Source organism: Melozone crissalis, unplaced genomic scaffold (genome assembly GCF_028551555.1).
Source record: "Melozone crissalis strain CALT ecotype California unplaced genomic scaffold, PUWL_Pcris_2 ptg000075l_1, whole genome shotgun sequence".
In the NCBI taxonomy this organism is placed as follows: domain Eukaryota; kingdom Metazoa; phylum Chordata; class Aves; order Passeriformes; family Passerellidae; genus Melozone; species Melozone crissalis.
Genome location: NW_026535852.1, coordinates 2,530,625 through 2,554,421, shown reverse-complemented (window position 1 = coordinate 2,554,421; position 23,797 = coordinate 2,530,625). Strand labels below are relative to the sequence as shown.

At 47.7% G+C, this 23,797-nt stretch overlaps 1 protein-coding gene across 2 annotated transcripts in view; it reads left to right on the top strand.

The window, feature by feature from the left end:
• The first annotated feature begins 414 nt into the window (after positions 1-414).
• DYRK1A (dual specificity tyrosine phosphorylation regulated kinase 1A) overlaps positions 415-23,797 on the top strand; it is a 103,912-nt gene continuing 80,529 nt past the window's right edge. The window contains exon 1 of one of the 2 annotated variants that reach the window (XM_054290015.1): positions 415-468. The gene's annotated coding sequence lies outside the window, so the exon portion shown is untranslated. Of the gene's footprint in view, positions 469-810; positions 977-23,797 lie in introns of those variants that run through there. The other variant, XM_054290014.1, reaches the window with a different exon arrangement.

Here is a 23,797-nt window from a genome sequence, read left to right as displayed (position 1 = left end):
GCCATCCCGGCCCGCAGCGCCGCCGACACCGTCACACGCCGGAGGGCGGGCGGGCACGGACGAGGAAGGAGGGGGAAGGAGCCGTTGCCATGGCGAGCGCGGCCCGCCCTTGCCTCCCCACGTCAGCGCCGTCTCCCGCCCGGCCGCGGGTGATTGACAGTTGCTATGGCAACAGGCTCGCCCCCGCCGCCATTTTGTCAGTTGGGTTTTTTTTAAAAATTTAAAAATATTTAAAAAATTAAAATAAAATAAAATAATAACAATAAAAAACAAGAGCAAATCGCTCAATTTCCGCCAGAATTTCTGGGGTTGTTTTTTTTTTAAAGTTTTTTTTTCTTCTCCTTCTTCCGACCTCCACCGCGAAAGGAAAAGGAAAAGAAGGGACGCAAAAAAAGTGCGCTCCGAGGGTCCCGCCGGGGATGCGCAGCCGAGCTTGAGGCGGCGGCGGCGGTGCGGGAAGCGAAGCCGGTTCGTGAGGAAGAAGGGAGGGAGGGAAGGAGGAGCGGGCGGGGAGGGAGGGAGGGGGAGGAGGTAGCGGCTGGCAGGCGGGGGAGGGAGGGAGGGAGCGAGGAGTTCCCGGGGGCTCGGTACGGCGCTGCGCTTCCCCCCATCCCCTCCTCCTCCTCCTTCTCCTCCTCCTCCTCCCGCTCCTCCCGCTCCCCCCGCCGCTGTCCCCGCGCTCCCGGCCGGGGCTCAGGCCGCCGATCGCAGCCGAGCCGAGGCGAGGCCGAGCCGCCGCCGGGCGCTGCGCAGGTTTGGACCGCGCGCCATTTTGTGAGGGCAGCGAACAGCCAGAGCCCGGCCGGGGAGCCGCCGGGCCGCCCGGGCTCCCCTTCCCACCGCGGGCAGAGCCGCGGCCCGAGGGAGGAGGAGGCGCCGCCGCCGCCGCCGAGGCCCCCGGGGAAGAGCGGGAGGACGCGCCCGGCGCTCGCCCCGCGGAAGGAGAGGCCTCGCCCCGGGAGAAGCCGCCGCACGGGTGAGTGAGACGCCGCACCGCGGGACGAGCCGGGGCCGCCTCGCCCGGGCCCGCGGCGGAGGGGCCGCAGCGCTTCGCTGCCATCTTAGAGCGGGAGCGGCGGCAGGGCCGGGATCCATCCCCGCCCGCCCCTCCGCAGCCCGCGGCCTTTTTCCCCTTGGAGCGCGGCTGTGCCTTGCCGGGCCTTGGGAGCGGCGATGGAGGAAGGGAGCTCGCCCGGAGCCTCTCGGTGTTATGCGCAACGCCCTGCGGTGGGCGGGTGCGAGGGCTCGGGCCGGGCTGGCGGCGAGGAGGGCGGCAGGACTTGGAGCATCACCTGTTGTAGGGGAGGATTGGGATGCCCCGGCACCTGCGAGGGGCCGCTGGGGCGGGTGGGGAAGGTGCAGGGGAGACGGGGAAGGAGTTACCTGAGCGAGGTGCCTGTCATCCCTTCGGTGGGGGTGGGGAGGAGGAGGGAGCAGCGATGTTGGGAATAGACACAGGGACACGCAGGGACACACGGGCACAGGGACAGGCAGGGACACACGGGCACTCCCCGGGGAGTGCTGCAGGCACCGGCCCCGGAGCTCTTTGGGGAAAGGCTGGACGTGGCTCTCGGTGCCGTGGTCTGCTTGACAAGGTTGGGCTCGATGATCTCGGAGGTCTTTTCCATCACGAGTGATTCCCTGGTTCCATGTTTTAGTAGCCGGCCGCGGCCTTTCAAGGATTGAGCTTTGTGTTCTGGAGGAACTGGAGCTGTGCTGGGATGCACTGGGTGCTCCTCTTGAGTGGCCCCAGTTCCCTCCCGCCGCCGCGGCAGCACAAAACGCGTTTTAAAGTGCTGCAATTCGAAATTTAGAAATTAGGGAATCTCAGTCGCCTTTGAAGTTTTGGGTTTAGCCCGTCCAAAGACCACGTAGGGCTTCTTTGATCGTGTCTCTCGATTGCTGCTGTTACTCAGTTCTCCTATTACTCCACAGCCATCGGGGGAAATGAACACTTATTGTTATTTAAAATCAACGAGGACAGAGTAACTGACTCCAAAATCAATCGACAGGCGTGTTTTTGACAGCCATCCCGGTTGAATCCGAATGAGAGTGTGCTGGTAACTTTTGCCAGGATGTACTTGCAGTCCCACTGAGGTGGATGGAGTTTCATGGGGGCCTGGGTTTGAACAAGTTAACAACTTTTTTTATTATCTTCTTGGTGTTTTCCTTACCTTTTCCTCAAGAAAGGTGTGTGGAGTTGAAGAACACTTAGATGATATCTGGTGATAAATTAGAAAACATTTAGTTTCTGGTGGCGTTTAATTCTCTGCCTGTAACCAAGCAGAATTTAACCTCCCTCCCTGGAATAGTCTGTTGCCCTAAAAAGTTTTGTAAACTTGTTTCTCTCTTTCTCCACGCCGCCCTTCCCCCAACCTCTGTAGGTTGGATATTTTTGGAAAATTAATTATACTTTATAGAATTAGAATAATAACACTGAAAATAACTCTGAGCTAGTATTTGTTAACTATTATCTATATATATTTGGTGTGTGTATATATAGATACTTTTGTAGGCTACGCTTCATGTTTTTGGCTTACATGAATTATTTAGAACTAGACTTTTTATTTGCAGTCTGAAGTAGAATATGTGAGTGTGAAGTGTTAAATTTACATTTTTCTGCTGTGAATTAAAAATTCCATCCGAGTTTATGAAGCTTATTGAGTTTAAGAGTATATCTTTGAACAAGTATATCTTGAAGAGTGTATATATCTTTGAAGAGTATATACTTTGAACAAGTATATCTTGTTCAAAATTGAGGAGCCAGCGGGGTTTTCTTAAGCCAGGAGGGCAATAGGTCAGGAGTTGGATATTGTTTCCAGGCCTACAGGTACGGTGGTTACAGGAGCAGCGAGTGTTACAGTTCCTGCATCAACACTGGGCTGGATTTGGGACTTGTCATTGGCGTCCCCTCCCCCAGCCGGACAGTGACAAGGATAATTTTACCTGATGGCAGCCAAGAGTTCTCCCTTCAGCGCCGATTTATGGGCAGGGTTCCCTTGCTGGTGTGAAACCCCGGGAATGGATCCGGTTGGGGAATCTGGGGGTGCTGCAGGGCGGGATCAGCACCTGGTGGCCCCCGGAGCCTGGTGCCGAGTGCCCGATGGTTCAAACAGAGCAGCAGAGCCCCAGCGGGGTCCGGGCACGCCGTGCCTTGGGGGGGCTTTTCCAGTGACATTTCACTGGGACAGACCTGCTCACATGTGCCACCTCTCCGAGGCGTGTTTGAAACCGGACCGCCTGCTCGGGTGGGATGTGGAGAGAATAAACACTGCAAAACGGAGCTTTTCTTTGCCATGCAGGCATTTCACAGCTTCAGCTCAGCCCGACTGGGCGCTGATTTGAAGGCTAAAAACAATTGGTACCAAAAAAAGCACTTTTTGTTGCTATAATTAGATTATCTTTTGGGAGTTCCTCTGCAAAGCTGCTCGTTTCAGGTGCTTTAAGCCTGGCTGTGGGGCTGCAGGTTGGGAGCTGTGGGACAGTTTGTGGTTTGGGGTGGGAATTGCAGCCTGGGATCTGTTCAGCCTTTCCATGGTCGCTGAATGCCATTTGGAGAGCTGTTCTCCACATGAAAGTACAAAACTTTCTGATACCTTTATATTATGGGAGTTGTATAACTTCTGAAATCCTTTTGTAAATAGATCTGTTGTTGTAGAACAGGATTATTTACAGAGAACCGCTGCTTTTGTCTTTATAACTGAGTACAATACATGATTTGTTGAGTTTACAGTTTCATCTCTGCAAAGAGCTTGATAAGAAATACATTTTCACAAGAATTATGTAATAACTTTCTGGCTCCTCAGACTCTGATGTTTATGCAGGGAGAGTTCTTTTTTGTTAGTTGTTATTATTTTTTATTATTTGAAATAATACCAAAAACCTCTCTGAGCCAGCTGCTTTTCTGGTGAGCTTCTGAGGGGAGAAAGAAGTAATCAGGAGAGGGGAATGCTCTTCCTTTTCCTTGGGAATGCTCTTCCTTTCCTTCCTCACCTCCACGGGTCCTTCAGGAGAGGCTTATGGGAACTGTAGTCTTTGCATGCTTCAAACACCAGGGAGACTCTGGAAAATCAGGAGTGCTTCCTTCCACAAAGATTTGCTCCATATGTGGAGTTCCCCAGCGCTGGCTCTTCAGGGTGACACAGCACACCAGTGGAATTGCAGTGGTGTCCATTGCTTTAGCATCTTTTGGGAAAATTCTGCATTTCATTCTGCATTTCATTCTCATTTGTCCCAGAACGACTGGAACAATATCTGGGCTGCTTTTGCTGGTACCAGTGGATTTCATTCCCTCAGAGCAGGGCTCTGCTGTGTCCTCACCCTTGGTGTGGCTCACTTTGAGGGGAATTGGCTTTATCATCTCCTTATTTACTCCAAAGTGTCCTGTCCTTGGGATTTTTGGGGAGAGTCCCCTCTGAAGGGCCAGGGAAATGTGGGAGACAATTCCCAGCAGCTCTGCCTGCACCCATACAGTGGGAAACTGGTGTGAAAACAAAACCTGTGAAAGAAATCCCAGCTCTGAGTTTTGGACAGCAGGGAAATGTTCCTGTCACTGCAGCACCACGGGCTGACACCTATTTGTAAACATTCTCCAGGCAAAGTTTCCAGCTCTGGGTAGCACCAAGTACCTGAAAGTGAAACTGAGTAAATGCAAGTAAAATTAACTCCATTAATGTCAGTTTTGTTCCAGCTGGGAGAGACCAAGCTTTCAGTTGCTGTTACATAAAGTTCCAAAGCCTCCTAGCATTCCTTCTCCCCCCCTTTTTCCTTTCCCCCAGAGGCAAATAAAAATAGACTGTGTTGTGAGTCAGTTAAAGGAATAGTTAATAATACATTAATACCTCTTTGTGTTGAAAAGTTTCCTCCTTCTTTTTGGTAACTGTTTGGATGGTGAAATGAGAGAGGGATGGAAATGTACAAATTGATTTCTGATGGCAGAGTCATTCCTTCAAGAAATAATGGGAATAAAATGAGACTGAATTACGTTGAGTTACTGGAAAAAAATCAAATTAGTAGGATGACTAGTTCACAAAAGCATAAGTAAATAATTTTAACAATTAAATTGAACTTGCCAGTGAAACTTTTAAATCTAAGTGTCCCAAAACCTGTTGTTCACTGGTTTTGTGGTTTCCTGACTGCAAACACATTTCATTCCAAATCCCCGTTCCCTGAGTGTGTTCAGCTCATGGTTTGTGCTTCTGAGAACTCCATAAATGCCAATAACTCATTTACTGTGCTGCTGTTGGAACACCCCGCATCTCCTGGACAGAGAGAGCAGCTTTGTGCCCCTGCTCTCAGTTTGGGTTAAAACTCAGGGAAGGGTTAAAGGAGGGGAGAAATATTGTCAGGGAAGTGAATGTGTTGGTGCTTCCTCAGCTCTGCATTGTCCTGGTCACTGAGAGCTCCCTCACACTGATCTCTGCCCTGTCTGTGCAACTGCAGCTTTCCCTGCTCTCAGCTCTAGAACCACATTTATTCCAATTTTTAAATGCAGTTTGAGCAGGACTCACACATGAAATGCATGGAGGGTGTGTGGTCACAGACAAATCAGTTCCATCCACTCTTTCAACATCTGACTGATACTGGAAGCTCAGTAACTTTCCAGGATCATGATTCTGGCTGCTTTATTGTTATTCTTTCCAACTTGTGGATAATTAGGCATTAATGCAATGCCGTGCCAGAGTTAGTGTTGGGAATACATTGATTGCTTTGTTAATGTTACAAGATCTTGGGAGTTTGCATTGCTATAGAAGTTACTCATAAATACAACAAGCACTGGGTCAGGGTTGTGGAATAACAGCTCAATGCACATTTTTCACCATCCTGAGACGTTCCTCAGCTTGGAATTCTGTGCTCTTTTACTTGGGGTGACTTTGTGTCAATGTCACAGTGTTCCTTCAGAAACTGAGATTGTTGTGGCAGGGCCTGTGCAGGGGCAGGAGCATTCCTGCCAATGCTGGGTGTGTGTGTGACTGCACCTATGGATCTCTGTGTTCCAGTAAAATCAGATTTTTCATGGAATCACAGGATGGGGTGGAAGGGACCTCAAAGCCCATCCATGCCATGGGGACACCTCCCACTGTTCCAGGCTGCTCCAGCCCCAGTGTCCAGCCTGGCCTTGGGCACTGCCAGGGATCCAGGGGTGGAATTCCACCCCAGCCCTGCCCACCCTCCTGGGGGGAAATTGTTCCTAATTATCTGGTCTAAACCTGTGATTTTTCAGTGTGGAGCCATTCCCTGTGTGCTGTCCCTGCATCCCCTGGCCATTGTCTCTCTCCAGCTTTCCTGGGGCTCCTCCAGGCCCTGCAAGGCCACCCTGAGCTCAGCCCAAAGCTTCTCCTGTGCAGGTGAGCAATGCCAGCTGTGCCAGCCTTTCCTGCCAGCAGAGCTGCTCCATCCCTCTGCCCATCCTGGAGCCTCCTCTGGGCTCTCTGCAGCAGCTCCAGCTCCTCCCTGCGCTGGGGCAGCTCTGCAGCTGGGGAATCACCTGAGGGGACACAGGGACACAATCCCACAGGGACACGATCCCAATCCCTTTCCCAGCCCAGGGCAGGTTCTGGGCATGGAGCACACTGAGCTTCTCACCAGCCAGCACCCCAGTCTCCTCCCAGGGCTGCTCTCCATCCGCCCCCAGCCAGCCTGGGTTGTGTTTGGGGTTCCCCATGGCCTTGCTGGGCTCCACGGGGCTCTCCCAGCCCCACCTCTCCAGCCTGCCCTGGTCCCTCTGGCTGTCCCACTCAGCTCTGTGTCTGGTCACTTGCCATGGGTCCCCCTGTCTCTGTCCTCAACAAAGTTTTGAAACTTTAGCTCAAGTCAGGCTCTGTCCAAAGGCTCCAAACTTTGCTGGCTCTGCCCCAAAATCAGAGGCAGGAGTAGGTGCAACTCTGGGTAGTAGTAACTACCCTGCAACTACCCTAACCTTAATCCTAACCCTAACCCTGACAGTGGGTTAGGGTTAGACCAGTTACTACAGCTTCACTTGGAATGGCTCTTGTAGCTCCTCAAACTTTCTGTGGTGCTTTATTATTTTTAAGAGGCTTAGTATACATTTATTAATTGTAAAGCTTAATTATAAAGCTTAAATTCAAAGTGAACTGATGTGTTCTGTGAACTATCTCTACCAGAGACAGCATCAGAAACGAGTCAGTGAAGTCTGAGTGAAAAGAGTGTTAGAGATGAGTTGTACAGGTAAAGTTTCCATAAGGACAATTAAGAATTGCTTGTCTTTGTGTTGTATTAGTCAGAAACCCTTCTTGGGATCTGATTTCTGGTTTGGTTTGTGTTTACAGCATGGAGTGTTGTTTGTTTCTGTGTCACATTTCCTGACTTGGAGTTCCCTGTCCACAGAGTTTCTGGGACAGCCTTGGGGAACTCCCTGTGTTTGTGGTTTGGGTTTCCTGCTGTAAATAAAATGGTAATTATTGTAATTTGATAATCTGCTCTACAAAAGCTTAATGATAGAAGGTCTAAAACATCATCTGGAGGTGAGGATGGGAATCCTTTCCCTGCTGTGGCCCACAGGAAGGTTGGTCCTGTGTCCTGCAGGGCTCTCTGGGGATGTTCTCAGCTGTTTTCCATGATTGCAGTGTCCATGTGAGCCCTGACCCATCCCAGCATTCATTTCTGGATCTCTGTGGGGTTCAGTTAACCAGAGTCACGTTCACAGCATGGACCTTTGAAAACTTCATGAGCTCAGAGTTGAAACCCTGAGAAATGCAGGAGCACAGGGGGAGGCAGAGGGAGCACAGGCCCTGCCCTGCCTTCCTTGGTGCTGCTGGCACCTCTGGGGCTCAGTGGGGTCCTGAGGAGTTTGCTCTGTGTGGTGGGCACCAGAAATGCTTTTCTCCCATTAGAAATTCTGTTCTCCCATTAGAAATGCTTTTCTCCCATTAGAAATTCTGTTCTCCCATCATAAATTCTCTTCTCCCATTAGAACTGGACACAGATTTCCACAAGTGAGTTTGAAGGTTCTACCCAGTGCCCATTTACTTGATTTCTGCCACACAATAAACCCAAACCCAAGTTTTTGCTAGAATATTTCCATTTAATTTATTGCAGAAGCCAATAAGCAAGGAAAACCAGTTGGCCAAGTGGTGTTATCAAGTTCTCCCTTCTGCAGGCTGGTTTAAAAACCTCACTTTTTTCTCTTCTTATTATGCAGAGAAAGAGTTGTGTAACCATTGTATAATGGTTGTGTTCCACCTGCAGAAAGTGAGTATTTCATTCTGGTTTTCTGCTGGATGTTCTTCATCAGCACCCAGTTATTTCGAGAAATGAGAAAACAACTTCTGCTTCCAGGTCACAAAGTTCCAGTGACGCATCTTGAAATCACCCCCTCCTGCAAAACTTATAAAAATGGAGCAGATTTATTGAAAAACCTGATTGAGTTTAGCTGAAATGTAAAATATGGACCCTGGGTTTGGTGTGTGGAGGAAGGGACGTCCTGGGGTGACAAAGGGACATTTTCTGTGGCTGCTGCCAGCCCACACCTGGTGCTTGGGTTGGGAACACCAAAGAGCTGAGCAGTGACCTCTGGGGCTTGGATTCCACAGCACAAACCCCAATCTCAGGCATTTTTAGAATCTGACAATAAGGAAAGGCCACTTTGAAGTTCATGCTATTAAATCTCCTCTGGCACTGACAAGTTCATGGTGGGTTCTCGTGCTGAGGTTTTCTGTCTTGGGCTGGTTTGTTTGGGGTTTTTTTTTTCCTTTCTTTTATTCCTCCTTTTCTGTCCAGTGTAATAACTTCCACTTCCTAATTTATTTATTTTTTTTAAATCAGGAACATGTTTTGATTGAGATCAGTCAATAATTTTTTGTGTGTGTGACAGGGATTTCCTAAGCTCATATTTGTTGTCCTTTAATGTGTATTTCCAAAGTCTGCAAAGACAGAGGGTGGACTCAACTGACCTTCCTTATGTCATTCCTCATTTTTGAAATATTTATCACTATTTTTCCTACCTCAGAATTTAATCCTGGGCCTACACAGTGTAACCCAGTGTTTTGTAAGTGTTGGCCTCACTCTTGTGTTAAGATTTTGGGTCTTGTAGTTCCTACCTTAATTTATTGAAATGTGAGAACTTGTGATTATTTCTATACAAGACTTTGAATATGGGGTGAAGAATTTGATGTTCAGATTTCCATATTTGAGAAGAAGTCCCTTGGTAAATTCAGATACAGGTTTCTTTAGCTGCTTTGCTATTTATTCCTCTGGACCATTGCAACTTTAAAAAACAAATCTTAATTTTCATCTTTGCATGATTTTTGTTTGCATGAAACAAAAGAATCTGAGGGCTGTGGTTTGAGGTGAGGCTGAAGCTTGAGATTCATTTTTAGTAATCTCAGAGTGGGCCCAGAATGCAATTTCTGAGTTTTGTGTTGGTCATGATGAGTGTTCTGAACCCTCTGAGCCCCAACCTGAGAGTGCCAAACACACAAATTTCCTTGATGTACGTGAGAAACCAGGTCTGGATTGTATTCCTTAGGTTGGAACATGGTCTGACTCCAACATTCCAGTCTTGTCTCTGTGCAGTTACACTTGCCTTTATTCATTATTCCCATAAAAATTCTCAAACTAAGTCAAACACTCAAGCACCAACAAAAATGGGAGAATCATCTCTTGCTTTTGGTGGTCTGAACTATCTTTTATCAGGTAATAGATAAAATATATTTATTTTAATCAGTAAATATATAAATTTAATTTTTAAAGTGTAATTTAGTGATCGATCACTGTCCAGACCCTGCACTTGGTTTTAGGTTTGGGACTTTCTCATGCCACATTTTAGTACCTGAATCAAGTAAATTCTAATGGATTTTTCCAGCATCCCATGGAAAAGTTTTTCAGTGATTGGGATCTAACATAAAACAACCCCCATCCACCCAAACTGTCTGTATCCCATTGCCAGCCTGACCTAAGGCACTGAGCTGCTGTTTTTAGGGATAGAGGAGAGGAAATTCAGGGATTTTTGGTGTCTTGTAGAGCTTTGTGTGCTGTCCATGAGATAAAGAACTCCCTGAGCTGCTCTCCAGCAGGGAGTGAGAGCCGGAGGGTGAAGTGACGGCCCAGAGTCACCTGGGGAGTGCCCAGAGTCACAGAATCCCAGAATCCCTGGGTTGCAAGAGACCTTCCAGACCATCGAGTCCAGCCCAGCCCCAGCTGAACCCTGGTCCCCAGTGCCACATCCAGGCTCTGTTAAACACACCCAGGGATGGGGACTCCACCACCTCCCCGGGCAGCCATTCCAGAACTTTCTCACCCTTGCTGGAGAAACCTTTTCCCTGCTCTCCAGCCTGTGTTTCCCTTGGTGCAGCTCGAGGCTGTGTGCTCTGGGTGTGTCAGTGCTGCTGCAGACAGAGCCCAGCCCCAGGTGAGCACAGGCCCCTTTCAGGAGCTGTGCAGAGTGATGGGGACAGCCCTGAGTCTCCTTTTCTCCAGGCTGAGCACCCCCAGCTCCCTCAGGGCTTCCTCACAGGGTTTGTGTTCCCAGCCCCTCTCCAGCCTCAATGCCTCCTCTGGATGTGCTCAGTGTCCCAAGGTCCTTCCTAAATCTGAGGCCATTTCCTCTCCTCCTTTCCCTTGGGACAACAGAGCCCAACCCCCCTCAGTGCCCTCCTGTCAGGGAGTTGTGCAGAGCAATTCCCAGAATTCACAGAAGTCACAGAATCCCAGAATCCCAGAATCCCTGGGTTGGAAGAGACCTTCAAGACCATCGAGTCCAACCCAGCCCCAACTGAACCCAGTGCCACATCCAGGCTTTGTTAAACACACCCAGGGATGGGGACTCCCCAGACAAACCATTCCAGTACTTTCTCACTCTTTCCATTTAAAACTTTGAATATTTTTCTATATTTTCACATTTCCCTGGGTGCCCTGTGAGTGCCCAGAGTCCCGGGGTGAGGCAGCGGGCGGAGCTGAGTGAAGGATTTCTGTGTCTGGTGCTTTGATAGCAGGATGCTCTTTGCATTTGCAGTTTCATTTGCCTGGAGTTTGTATTCTGAGTGCTCTGTAACTTGAAAAAGCAGCCTCTTAAGGTTGGAGAGTGACTCAGCACATCCACATACAGGTCTGCTCAAGGAATTTAGGATTTGCTTGGAAATTTGGGAAAATTAGGGTTTGAGCTCGTTTTTCCCAAACAGAGTTGGTCTTAAAAAATGCTGATTATTAATTTGCAACCTCTTTTCCCATTTGATCCTCATACCTGAATTTTGGGGGTATTGATGGGGTATTTCAGGAAATGGTGTCATTTTGGGGTGGATGGGTTGACTGGGTGGGTTGTTGTCTGTGTGCTCTCCTCATCTGTGCCATGAATAAATGAGAATTTCACTGGAAATGACATTTATACAACTTGTTTTGTATGGAAGGGGAAGCACATCCACACAGAGGTGTGGAGGATTTTATTGAGTTGGTTAGCTGAGAAAGGCCATACTGACTTAATGCCGCTGGTTAAGCTTGAAAGGGAGGTCAGCAGTCTCTGATTCAGTGACTGCTGACAGGCAAGAATGCCGGATGGCCTTGCTGCAACATGAGGAAAGGGAGCTGAGATTAGTCCTGAATATCTGCAGAATGTAACAGAAGAATAAGCACAAGAATGTAGAAGTAGGTGTAGTTACTGATATGTAACTAACCAATCCTGAGCTCAACTTTTGCAATATGTATGAAGCTTATTAAGAACTATATTTAACCCGCCGTATTCGATCAATAAATCGGACTTGGATGAACCAATTGGTGTCTGGGTCCCCTTCCTCCGACAAATGGTGGAGAATGCGGGCAAAGGCAGCATTCTGAACGTTCGCTCTCTTGGATTATAAATTCGCCACGGTCGAGGAAGTTGGGTGAGAGTCCTTGCAGCCGGGACGGTGCCGGATTTTAAAAGCACCCTTGAGGATTACAATGGTATCTCAAGTCTCTACATGTCGCCGGGAGCCTGGAAGAGCTGCAACAGCGCGCGCTGATATATAGGTATGGATAGGCAAGCGACATACGGTCCCTTCTCCTCATATTTAGAAAGACGAGGAGTAAAAGGGATAGATTTAAAAAAGGAATTACCAGGGTTATTAGCTTATGGTTATTCTAAAGCAATTTTTGCTAATTCATATACAGTTCATGAGATAGTAGAGTGGAAAAAGTTTGGGGATATCCTGTGGGATACAGTGTTAGATGATGATAAGTCAGCAAAGACATTTGGCAAGTTATGGCGGGTGGTGTATAATACGTTACTTCAGCAGGTCTCTGAGAGAAAGGCAGCAGAAAGGGCGACAGAAGCTCATAAGAGGAATATAGGGTATGGTCGTGAGGATGATCCCTTAGCACCTTCTGTAACTCAGATACTTATGCCTAAGGGTCCCCAGCAAAATGGTGTGGAAAATTTTCCCTTAGATACAGTGGAACCATCTGCACCCTTCCTGTCAGAGGGGGAGGGCGAGTTGGATGGTGGAGGTAAGAGCAAGCCAGCTTTGCCTCCGCCGCCAGCTTCAGGCGAGTTGGATGGTGGAGGTAAGAGCGGGCCAGCTTTGCCTCCGCCGCCAGCTTCAGGCGGGTCGGATGGTGGGGGTGAGAGCAAGCCAGCTTCGCCTCCGCCGCCGCCTTTGCCTCCGCCGCTTCCCCCGAGCGGGCCGGCTCCCAGGGGGGGTCACTTCCCCCGCGCGAGTCGTCTCCGGTTTCACTGTCAGCTCCAGCAGCGGGGGGGCCGCTTCCCCCGCGCGAGTCGTCTTCGGTTTCACTGTCAGCTCCAGCAGCGGGGGGGCCGCCTCCCCCGCGCTGGAGTCAGCTCCTGCTCCACCGCCTTCCCCGTGCGAGAACTCGGTCTCGGTACCGAAGTGCCAGCAGCATAGCAGCCTTAAAGAGTCAGATCCCATCCCGGGGGCACACAGTGACCTATGGGGGGAGATGGCTAAACAGAGGAGGGAAGCTTGGGCTGCTGTGGCAAAAGAAGTAATGCAGATGGGGGATGGCGAGGCGGTGGAAGTAGCTTCTAATCTTGCATGTCCGGTCACATACACACCACAGTATGATGCACAGGGGAACCTTACACATAATATAGCGGAATATACTCCCTTAGATTGGAAGATGTTAGCTCAATTACGTTCTATGGTTAGTTTGGAGTAAAAAGTGAACCTGTTAGGCAAATGCAAGAGTGTTAACTACTTTAGGGGCAAATTGGACTATTGAGGAAGCTTTAGAGCGAATGGCATTAATGCCAACAGCTTCACAGGCATTTATAGTAGATACTTTAAAGGAATTAGGATTAGGGTTACAAAGGCAAGCAGAGTCTACTCAAAATCAGGTGTTAGCTGCTCAGAATCAGGTGTTAGCTGCTCTTGCTCCTCTCCGAAGCGGCTCACTGGCGGACACGCAGAGCTCGAGACCATTCATCAAGTGTTACTGATGCGGCAATGAGGGACATACGCGCCCAGACACAAGTTGCCGCCGTGACATCGGAGACATCAGCTGCTGCCGTAACATCACTGTCACCTCCTGTCTGCAACCGCAACAGCAGGGAGCCTTGGTTTGGATTTATCAGCAGCAGTAGACGTCACACTAATGACGAACCGGCCTGAGAGGATACAAACTGGAGTAAAGGGTCCTCTTATATTAAATGGATAAAGATGTGGAGCATTGTTATTAGGACGTTCTTCAATAACTATGCTGGGATTATTTGTATTGCCTGGTGTTATCGATGTGGATTATACAGGGGAAATACAAATCATGGTTTACACCCTTTATCCTCCTATTAAAATAACAAAAGGACAACGCATTGCACAATTAATACCACTATCACAAATGACATCTGGTATACCATCATTTACTGGGCAAATACGGAATGAGAAGGGTTTTGGCTCTACTGGTGTTACACTTTTAACTGTGGATTTACAAAATAGACCAAAACAAAAAGTGGAAATTACCCATGGGCATCAAAGCATAACCCTTTATGGATTATTGGATACAGGAGCTATTACAGCTTTTACAGATGCAGGAAAGAAATCAAGGCGTGCTGCTGTCACCTGGCAAGAAAAAGGACAATGGAAGCATCAACTTCTTACAGCAGATCCTGCAGATAGTTTATAAACTTTGGAATTGTTAGCAGTAGTATGGGCAATGTCTAACTTACAGGAGCCTTAAATGTGGTCACAGACTCTATGTATGTTGCCGGAGTAGCCAGACGAATAGAGGAAGCAGCAATTAAGGGAGTGAATAATAAACGATTGTATGAGTTATTGATACAATTAAGGAAAGCTTTACGAGAGAGAAATGCAGTGTATTCTGTGATTCATATTGGGAGTCATAAATGGTCTGAAGGTTTAGGAGAAGGGAATGAACGTGCAGACAAATTGGTTACTTTACCCATTGATAACTCTTGTCCTATTGACAAGCATACATTGGCCAGAGAAGCACATAGCAGATATCATCAAAATGCAAGAGGGCTTGCAAAACATTTTGAGCTGAGTTTATCAGAAGCTAAAGCCATTGTTAGAGCATGTCCAATATGTAGTTATCATAATGAGGGAATAGGTTTAGGCATGGGAGTTAATCCTCGAGGTTTGGAAATAAATGAAAAATGGCAAATGGATGTTACACAGGTACCTAGATTTGGTAAAGTTAAGTGTGTGCATGTCACTATAGATACATATAGTCATTACATATGGGCTACGGCTCAGGCAGGAGAAAAAGCTACACATGTTATCAGGCACCTGTTAAGTTGTTTTGCTGTTATGGGAGTCCCAAAGAGTATCAAAACAGATAATGGTCAAGCTTATGTGAGTGCTAGGGTCCAGAAATTCTTGAATCAGTGGTCTGTTAGGCATGTGACAGGTATTCCACACTCTCCTACTGGATAGGCAATAGTGGAAAGAGCAAATGGTACCCTTAAGCAGTATATTGAGAAGCATCAAGATTTAACAGACCCACAATCATGCTTAGCTAAGGTTCTGTATGTGATCAATCATTTATGTATTTTTGGGGAAGACGATATCCCTCCTGCAATTAAACATCATCCGAGGTCAGGTCAGGAAATTAAAACTCGACTACAGGATTATGGGAAAAACCTGCAAAAGTATTATACTGGGATCGGGGATATCTTTGTGTTTCCTCACCTACAGGACCTCTGTGGGTGCCTGCTAAGTGGACTAAACCTGTTTTTGATGCAGCCTCTGGTGGACTGTCTCACGGAGGAGGACAAGGAGCTACTGGGGAAGAAACTGTTTCTAGTCCTACGACCACTACTGTTACAGTTGAAGGGACACTCGAAAGTGTTGGACAAAGCACTGACACGTCACTATCTGACGGCCCAGGAGCCGATTGGTTTTATTGACTCATTATCAACTTTTCGTTTAACAAATCCAGCAAAGGAACATTGCCTTGACTGTTATGATCCACATTGTGCTGCCTGGATTGCTCTACGTTGTGGGGGTTGTGATAATACTTTTTGGATAGAACAATCATTATTATGGGATTTGTGGTGCCACATTTGTAAGCACGAGCACACGTGGGGTAAAAGCTGGCAAGATGAATTAAGGAGACAAACAGGGCTAAATGCATATGTACCTTTAAATCTTTATGAGTCTCCTGAACAAAAAATTCTTGCTTATTATCAATGGGAAGTACAATGTGTTGTAAATAGAATTGAGGTTCAAAGTAAAGTCACGTATAGTCTCTGTAAGGTGTAGAAAATTAGTACCTTTAACACAACGTTCGATTGTAGGGTCCTTCAGAGGGAATCCTGAAAGAGCACTAGACTGCTGCATTGAAAAGTTGCAAAAATTAAGTTTGCAAGTAACAGTACCAGTAAAGTTAGGAGCAGCAAAACTGAAAGCAGATAAGAAAAAGAAGGTAAGATGGGGAACAACCTCATCTAAATAAGGCTATTAGTGATTGCTAATTAGCTTTCTATGATTAGGGCAATTTCACATCTATGGGACTCTGCCTTGTGGGATGATGTAGCTCCATGGGACCCTGCTTCGTGGCATGCTATAGGTGTTGAAGAACAAGAACAGCGATTACGAGATAAGATACATTTTGTATTAAAGAAGGAGCTTGAATTGGTAGCTGTATATAGTAAGAAAGGTGAAGAGGCTTTGCAATCACCACCATTAAATTGGTTGCATTGGGTCGAAGAGACAGATTTTTATACTGGTCCCTACTTACATTCACTTCCTTGTTATGTTTGCAAAAGGGATGCTGATAAGTGCTATGCATGGATAGCTTTGCTTTGTGCAGGTTGTAATAAGATTTATTGGTACTCACAAAAGACAATAGCAAATTTATGGTGTGGACCTTGTTTCGGGAAGTGGATTCAAGATTTTGTCTGGGTTAGAGCTCTTGAACAAAATACTGGCCTGCCAGGAAGGGCAGGATTGGAGCTTTTTGAGAGTGCAGAACAAGTGGTTATAGCATATATTAGATGGAAATTACAGCAAGTACTTAGAGAGCTTGAAATTACTACATCCTCACGCATCATAGCAGCTCGCTGTAAAGCTGATTTGCTTTTAAACCTACCTGATGCTATGCAGTTTAATAAGTAATCGAACTTTATGCATGCGTAACATGTCTAACATCACATTGCCAGCACAGCAAGGATATACTGCAGGTCAGAGTGATGGCTATCGCCAATGCTTACTAATCCAATCACTTAACACCTCTTTGCATTCTCCTCCTGAGGAATTGGATCTTTTTGGAAGTGCAAATGCCAGTATGCCTAACATTACAGCTGGAGGATAGTTTAGTTTCAAACCCTTGGATGTTCAAAATTTAAATCAACCTAAAGACACATGGGCCACCTTGGATTCATCCCTGAATTTGAGTGAATTCTCTCCACAGCATTACAGTCAATGTAATGGCACAAACATCACGGCACCAATGAAATTACCTACAGGAATATTTCTAATTTGTGGAGACAGGGCGTGGAATGGTGTACCAGCTAAGCCACAGGGTGGACCCTGTTATTTGGGAAAATTGTCCTTGTTTCACCCTAATGTGTCCTTGCTAATGCAGCTCAGTCAAACATCAAACAGGAAAAGGCGTAGTATACATGACTTGGACTGCAGCCAGATAAGAGATCCAAAGTTTTGGGGTACATTCAGACAAGTAGTAGTTTCAACTATCTTACCAGGAGGATCTGCCAATAAGGCTATGAATTTAGCAAAACAATTAGGGTGCTGGACAAGAAATGAGCTGAACCAGACATCCCAAATTCTGGACATGTTAACCGCAGATGTACAAAGTGTTAACCATGCAGTTTTACAAAATAGAGCTGCTGTAGATTTTTTGCTCTTAGCACAAGGGCATGGATGTGAAGAATTTGAGGGAATGTGTTGTATGAATTTGTCTGATCATTCGGTGTCCATTCATACTAAGATAAAAGAACTACAACAGGGACTTCACAATCTCAAAGAAGAAGAAGGTTTAGGAATTGACGAATAGCTTAAAGGCTTAGGGCTTGGACCATGGCTAAGGAACATTGTGACATATGCTATCGGCTTACTGGGTGTGATCTTAATGTTTTTGCTTATTTTGCCTTGTATTTTTACTTGTATTCAAAACATGGTCAGTCGTATGATAGCAAAAATGCAAACTAATCTCCTTGCTTAAGAAGAAAACGGGGGAAATGTGGAGGATTTTATTGAGTTGGTTAGCTGAGAAAGGCCATACTGACTTAATGCCGCTGGTTAAGCTTGAAAGGGAGGTCAGCAGTCTCTGATTCAGTGACTGCTGACAGGCAAGAATGCCGGATGGCCTTGCTGCAACATGAGGAAAGGGAGCTGAGATTAGTCCTGAATATCTGCAGAATGTAACAGAAGAATAAGCACAAGAATGTAGAAGTAGGTGTAGTTACTGATATGTAACTAACCAATCCTGAGCTCAACTTTTGCAATATGTATGAAGCTTATTAAGAACTATATTTAACCCGCCGTATTCGATCAATAAATCGGACTTGGATGAACCAATTGGTGTCTGGGTCCCCTTCCTCCGACACAGAGGTCTGCTCAAGGAATTTAGGATTTGCTTGGAAATTTGGGAAAATTCGGGTTTGAACTAATTTTCCCCAAACAGAGTTTGTCTTTAAAAATGCTGATTTTTAATTTGCAATCTCTTTTCCCATTTGATCCTCATGCCTGAATTCTGGGGATATTGATGAGGTATTTCAGGAAATGGTGTCATTTTGGGGTAGCTGGATTGACTGGGTGGGTTGTTGTCTGTGTGCACATGAGAAGGATCTGGGTAATAAATAAATGAGAATTTCAATGGAAATGACATTTATACAACTTCTTTTGTATGGAAGGGGAAGCACATCCACATAGAAGTCTGCTCATCCACATACAGGTCTGCTCAAGGAATTTAGGATTTGCTTGGAAATTTGGGGAAATTAGGGTTTGAATTCATTTTTCCCAAACAGAGTTGGTCTTTGAAAAGTGCTGATTATTAATTTGCAACTTCTTTTCCCATTTGATCCTGATACCTGAATTTTGTGGAAAGTGGTGGGGTGTTTCAGGAAATGGTGTCATTTTGGGGTGGCTGGATTGACTGGGTGGGTTGTTGTCTGTAATGAATAAATGAGAATTTCAATGGTTATGACATTTATACAACTTTTTGTATGGAAGGGGAAGGAAGCATTTAGGGGTTTGCCCACTTTGTGTGATGGGAACATGGAATCCTGGAGTGGTTTGGGTTTGAGGACTGGAAGGATTGTCTCATCCTTCCCCCTGCCATGTGCAGGGACATTTTCCAGGCTGTTCCATGTCCCATCCAACCATGGGATTGTCTCATTTTCCCCCCTGCCCTGGCAGGGACATTTCCCAGGCTGTTCCATGCCCCATCCAACCATGGGATTGTCCCATCACCCCCTGCCCTGGCAGGGACATTTCCCAGGCTGTTCCATGCCCCATCCAACCATGGGATTGTCCCATCACCCCCCGGCCCTGTGCAGGGACATTTCCCAGGCTGTTCCATGTCCCATCCAACCATGGGATTGTCCCATCACCCCCTGCCCTGGCAGGGACATTTCCCAGGCTGTTCCATGCCCCATCCAACCATGGGATTGTCCCATCACCCCCTGCCCTGGCAGGGACATTTCCCAGGCTGTTCCATGCCCCATCCAACCATGGGATTGTCTCATTTTCCCCCCTGCCCTGGCAGGGACATTTCCCAGGCTGTTCCATGTCCCATCCAACCATGGGATTGTCCCATCACCCCCCTGCCCTGGCAGGGACATTTCCCAGGCTGTTCCATGTCCCATCCAACCATGGAATTGTCTCATTTTCCCCCCTGCCCTGGGCAGGGACATTTCCCAGGCTGTTCCATGCCCCATCCAACCATGGGATTGTCTCATTTTCCCCCCTGCCCTGGCAGGGACATTTCCCAGGCTGTTCCATGTCCCATCCAACCATGGGATTGTCCCATCACCCCCCTGCCCTGGCAGGGACATTTTCCAGGCTGTTCCATGTCCCATCCAACCATGGAATTGTCTCATTTTCCCCCCTGCCCTGGGCAGGGACATTTCCCAGGCTGTTCCATGTCCCATCCAACCATGGGATTGTCTCATTTTCCCCCCTGCCCTGTGCAGGGACATTTCCCAGGCTGTTCCATGTCCCATCCAGCCTGGCCTGGGCACCTCAGGGATGGGACATCCACAGCTCCATCTCATCAGTCCAGAGGCTCCAACTTCCCTGGCAGGGCTGAGCTCTGAGCTTGAGGAGTGACCAGTTTGGGGAGCAGGGTTACCTGTGCCAGGTGTGCCCCACCTTCTTCTGTGCTTGGATTTAGAGGGAAAACTGGCTAAATGTGTTAAATAAAACTCTTTAAAAATAAAGCGTTCTGGTTTCAGCTGCCCAGACTTGTGACAGAGCCCTGAGACTGCTGGTGCTGCTGGCAGGGGAGGGGAGCAGCTGGAGCTGGGGAATGAAGGCTGGAATTGTTGGGCTTCTGGGGCTGCACCCTCTTAAATTTGGGGGAAATGCCATTAGAATTCCTGATCTCTGTTTTATCCAGATCAGTGTTCTGGATTGAGATAAGGCCATGGGCGGGTGCCTCATTCCAGTGCTGAGAGGATGAGAGCAAGAGCAGCAAATTCAGAGAAAGACACAAAAAATGTCGATTTTCTCCCCTTTTTCCTTCCACCCACCCAGATCTGTCCATGCTTTCCTGGGGCTGGTGGCAATGACCTTGCTCCCTAAACCTGTACCTGTTCCCATTGGAATAATTGATACAAAAGCAGCATCAAGATGAAAAGAAAGAACTGGGATTGTGTTTCGTCTGTGAGGGGTGAGGGCCAGCATTAACCTGCCGATGTCACAAGTGTTGGCAAGCAGGAGAGAATCAAAATCTGGGGGTGATTTGCAGCCAGTTCACCTGAAGGAGTGCCATGGTTTTTTGGCCATTGAAGGTTTTATACATGATGGATTCTTTTTGGAGCTGTCCATACCTGGTGAAGGCTCGGTGGGAAGTTCCTGCCCAGGGTGCAGAGCATGGGAACTCCTGGACGGAGATTGTTGGAAGGGTTTTCCAAGGCAAGGAGTGCAGGCAGGAGTTCTGACCCCTCGAGCAGCTCCTGCCCTGGGGCTGTGCCACCTGCCTGGGGCTGCCCCAGCTGTTTGCCAGCCCAGCCGTGGCTCAGGGTGAGCTGGCTGAAATGGAGAATTTTGTATTTTTGCCGTCGGGGTGTGTGGGTGGGAGTCGGGTTACGCCGCGCGGGGATGGTGGGGTGGGCTGGGCTGTGTGGGTGGGCAGCAGGGCAGGGCTTGGGGAGCTGCCCTGGCAGGGCTGGCACTGCTGCAGAGCGCCAATCCCGGGAATTGTGCCCCCCCTCGGGCGCTAAATCATCCCCTGGCGTTCTGTGCCCTCCTTGCTCTGCTCTCTGGCTTTGGCTGTCTCAGCCACTGCCCTGGTGTGCACCCCAGCACAGCCTGGGCTTGGGAATCCTCCCTGCCCCCTGATGCTGCTCCTCTTGCTCTCTGTTCCCTTCTCTTCTTCTTTCCCTCCCCTTTTAAACCACTTTCTAACTTCTGCTTGTGCCCTTTTCTCCCAGTTCTCCCTTATTGTCATTTGCTCACTTGTTTGTTCTTTCTCCTTTCTCTTCCCCAATAGGAAAAAATCCCCATTTGAAACACTAAAACCTCTTAAGAAACCCCAAGTTTTTAATTTTCTGTGCATTGCCCCCAAAACAATACCACAAACCAATACAACATACAGGTTTTGTGTCTGTCTCATTGACTTTTGAATTTTCACTATTGCCTTAAGATAGGCGTGCACACACAAAATGTGTTTTCCCTTTTTGGACAAACTGAAAGATGAATTGAAGTTCCCAAAGTTAACTTGTAAGAAAAGATATTTTCACTGTGTAAGCTGTGAGCAGGACCTGCTGAATTGTGGAGTGAAGATGCTTTGTTTTCTTCTTCCTGCCCTACAAAGAGACATAAAAAATGTTTCTGTTCCACACAGGCCCCAGCTGGGCCAGTTATGTTAAAAACCAACCCAAACTCTTTTGGAAATGCCATGCTTGCTTGTCCTCTTAAACAGGTGACCACTTTCACATCCATGCATTCAGATACACAATATTTAAATGTTATTGATCATGATTTACCTGTTAGTTGTGAAAGTAGAAGTGCCCATGCTTTAATATCTGAATCCATCCATATGAATGTCCATCCATATTTTAACAATCCAAAGTGGCTTCAAATAAAACTGGAAAATGGAGCAATGCACTTACTCTTTATGGCAGGAAAAAAGCAGTGAAATTCTTCTTCATCCCCTTGGCTTCTCTGAGTTTTTGGGACCTGCTTTCTCCATGCCATCCCAATCTTTGGAATTCCTGTATGATAATAAACATAAGTGAGAGTGTGAATTATGATAGTTGGTTTGGAGATGTTCAGTGGTTCCCTCTCAGTTAGTAAATAAAATCACTGCCCATAAATGCTGTATCTGGTGAGTCACAGCTTCACTGATGATTTTCTTACTTAATTTTCTTAATCCCTTGGAGTGGTTTTGCAGTGAGCTCTGTCCATCCTGTTGGTTTCTGGGTGGTTTTTCATGGCACTGCTCAGTTCCAGGAGCAGCTGAGCTTCCTCAGGCACAGAATTCTGCTCTGGTGTTTGGTGCTTGTCTTCCCTCCTCCACCCCCTTCGTTGGCTTTCCATGGCATTTCTCCTGATCCAAATTTCTCTTTTCCCTCAGTTGCTTTGGGTTGACTGTCTGTGAAATATTTCAGACAAAAATGTCTGGGCAAAAAAAAAAAAAGGGCAAATTCCAGGCCTTGGCTGCTGGATCAGAGAATCCCAGAATCATTTGGGAAATGGCTGGGGATTCTCTCCCAGCCCACGGAGTGCCAGCTTGGCACTGAGTGCCACCTCCAGGGCACACCTGCAGGGATGGGCACTGCAAAGCTCCCTGGGCAGCCCCTGCCAAGGCCTGAGCTCCCTTTCCATGGGCAAATTGCTGCTGCTGTCCCAGCTGAGCCTGCCCTGGCCCAGCCTGAGGCCGCTCCCTCTGCTCCTGTCCCTGTTCCCTGGCAGCAGAGCCCGACCCCCCCGGCTGTGCCCTCCTGGCAGGGCCTTGTGCAGAGCCACAAGGGCCCCTGAGCCTCCTTTGCTCCAGCCTCAGCCCCTTCCAGCTCCTCAGGGATTCTGCAGCCCCTTCCAGCTCCTCAGGGATTCTGCAGCCCCTTCCCAGCTCCTCAGGGATTCTGCAGCCCCTTCCAGCTCCCTCAGGGATTCTGCAGCCCCTTCCAGCTCCTCAGGGATTCTGCAGCCCCTTCCCAGCTCCTCAGGGATTCTGCAGCCCCTTCCCAGCTCCCTCAGGGATTCTGCAGCCCCTTCCCAGCTCCTCAGGGATTCTGCAGCCCCTTCCCAGCTCCTCAGGGATTCTGCAGCCCCTTCCCAGCTCCTCAGGGATTCTGCAGCCCCTTCCCAGCTCCTTACAGAATGCCTGAGGTTGGCACAGCCCTGCCAGCCCATGCAGTGCCAGCTGTGCCCCATGGGCACCTTGTCCCCAGCGCAGAGCACTCAGTGCCACCTCCAGGGGACACCTGCAGGGATGGGCACTGCAAAGCTCCCTGGGCAGCCCCTGGGATGTGTCAGGAACCTCTCTCTGAGCTGTTTCAGACATGGGAGCAGCAGCAGCACCAAAGTTCCCTTTTCCCAGCAGTTTTCCTAAGAATCCCAGCCCATCATCCCATGGAATGCACCAGCTCAGTATCACTGGTGCAAAAGTAAAGATCTACTGAAAAAGTGGCTTTGGAATCTTTCCATCCATGCCAAGCTATTCTTGGGAGTGTGAACTTCAGTGGGACACTAAAGGTTTTCTTGCTTTTTTATTTCCTGGGTACCTTGGACTTGGCAATCCTGAGTGCTCTTTGGAGGGTTGTAAGGTCAGCATTTAAAAGCCTTTTATTTTCTTTATTTGTCTTCATTTCCTTCTTGCAACCTGCTTTATTAAAACCATTTTAGGAATTGTTATCAAGGAAAAAAATGCTACAGGAAACCAAACTTCTCTGGTGAGGCCTTACCAACTTGTGATGCTGGCAGAGATTATTTATTTAATAAAAATTGTACAGTCTCACTGTGACCTAGATACTTAACTGGATAAGTTTGTCAGAGATTTAGTGCAGTGGCTGCTTCTTGAGCAAATGAGGAGAGGAGCATCCTGGAGAGCACCACACTGACCAGTGTAACTCCACATTGGGGTGCTGGAATTGGGGAAGTTCCCATAAACTTGTCCCAAAAGTTCAACTTTTTCTGTTTCTCCTCATAAAAGTTGAGTTGGACCAAATGGATGTGAGAGAGCTCTGCAAGAGAGACTTTTCCTGGCC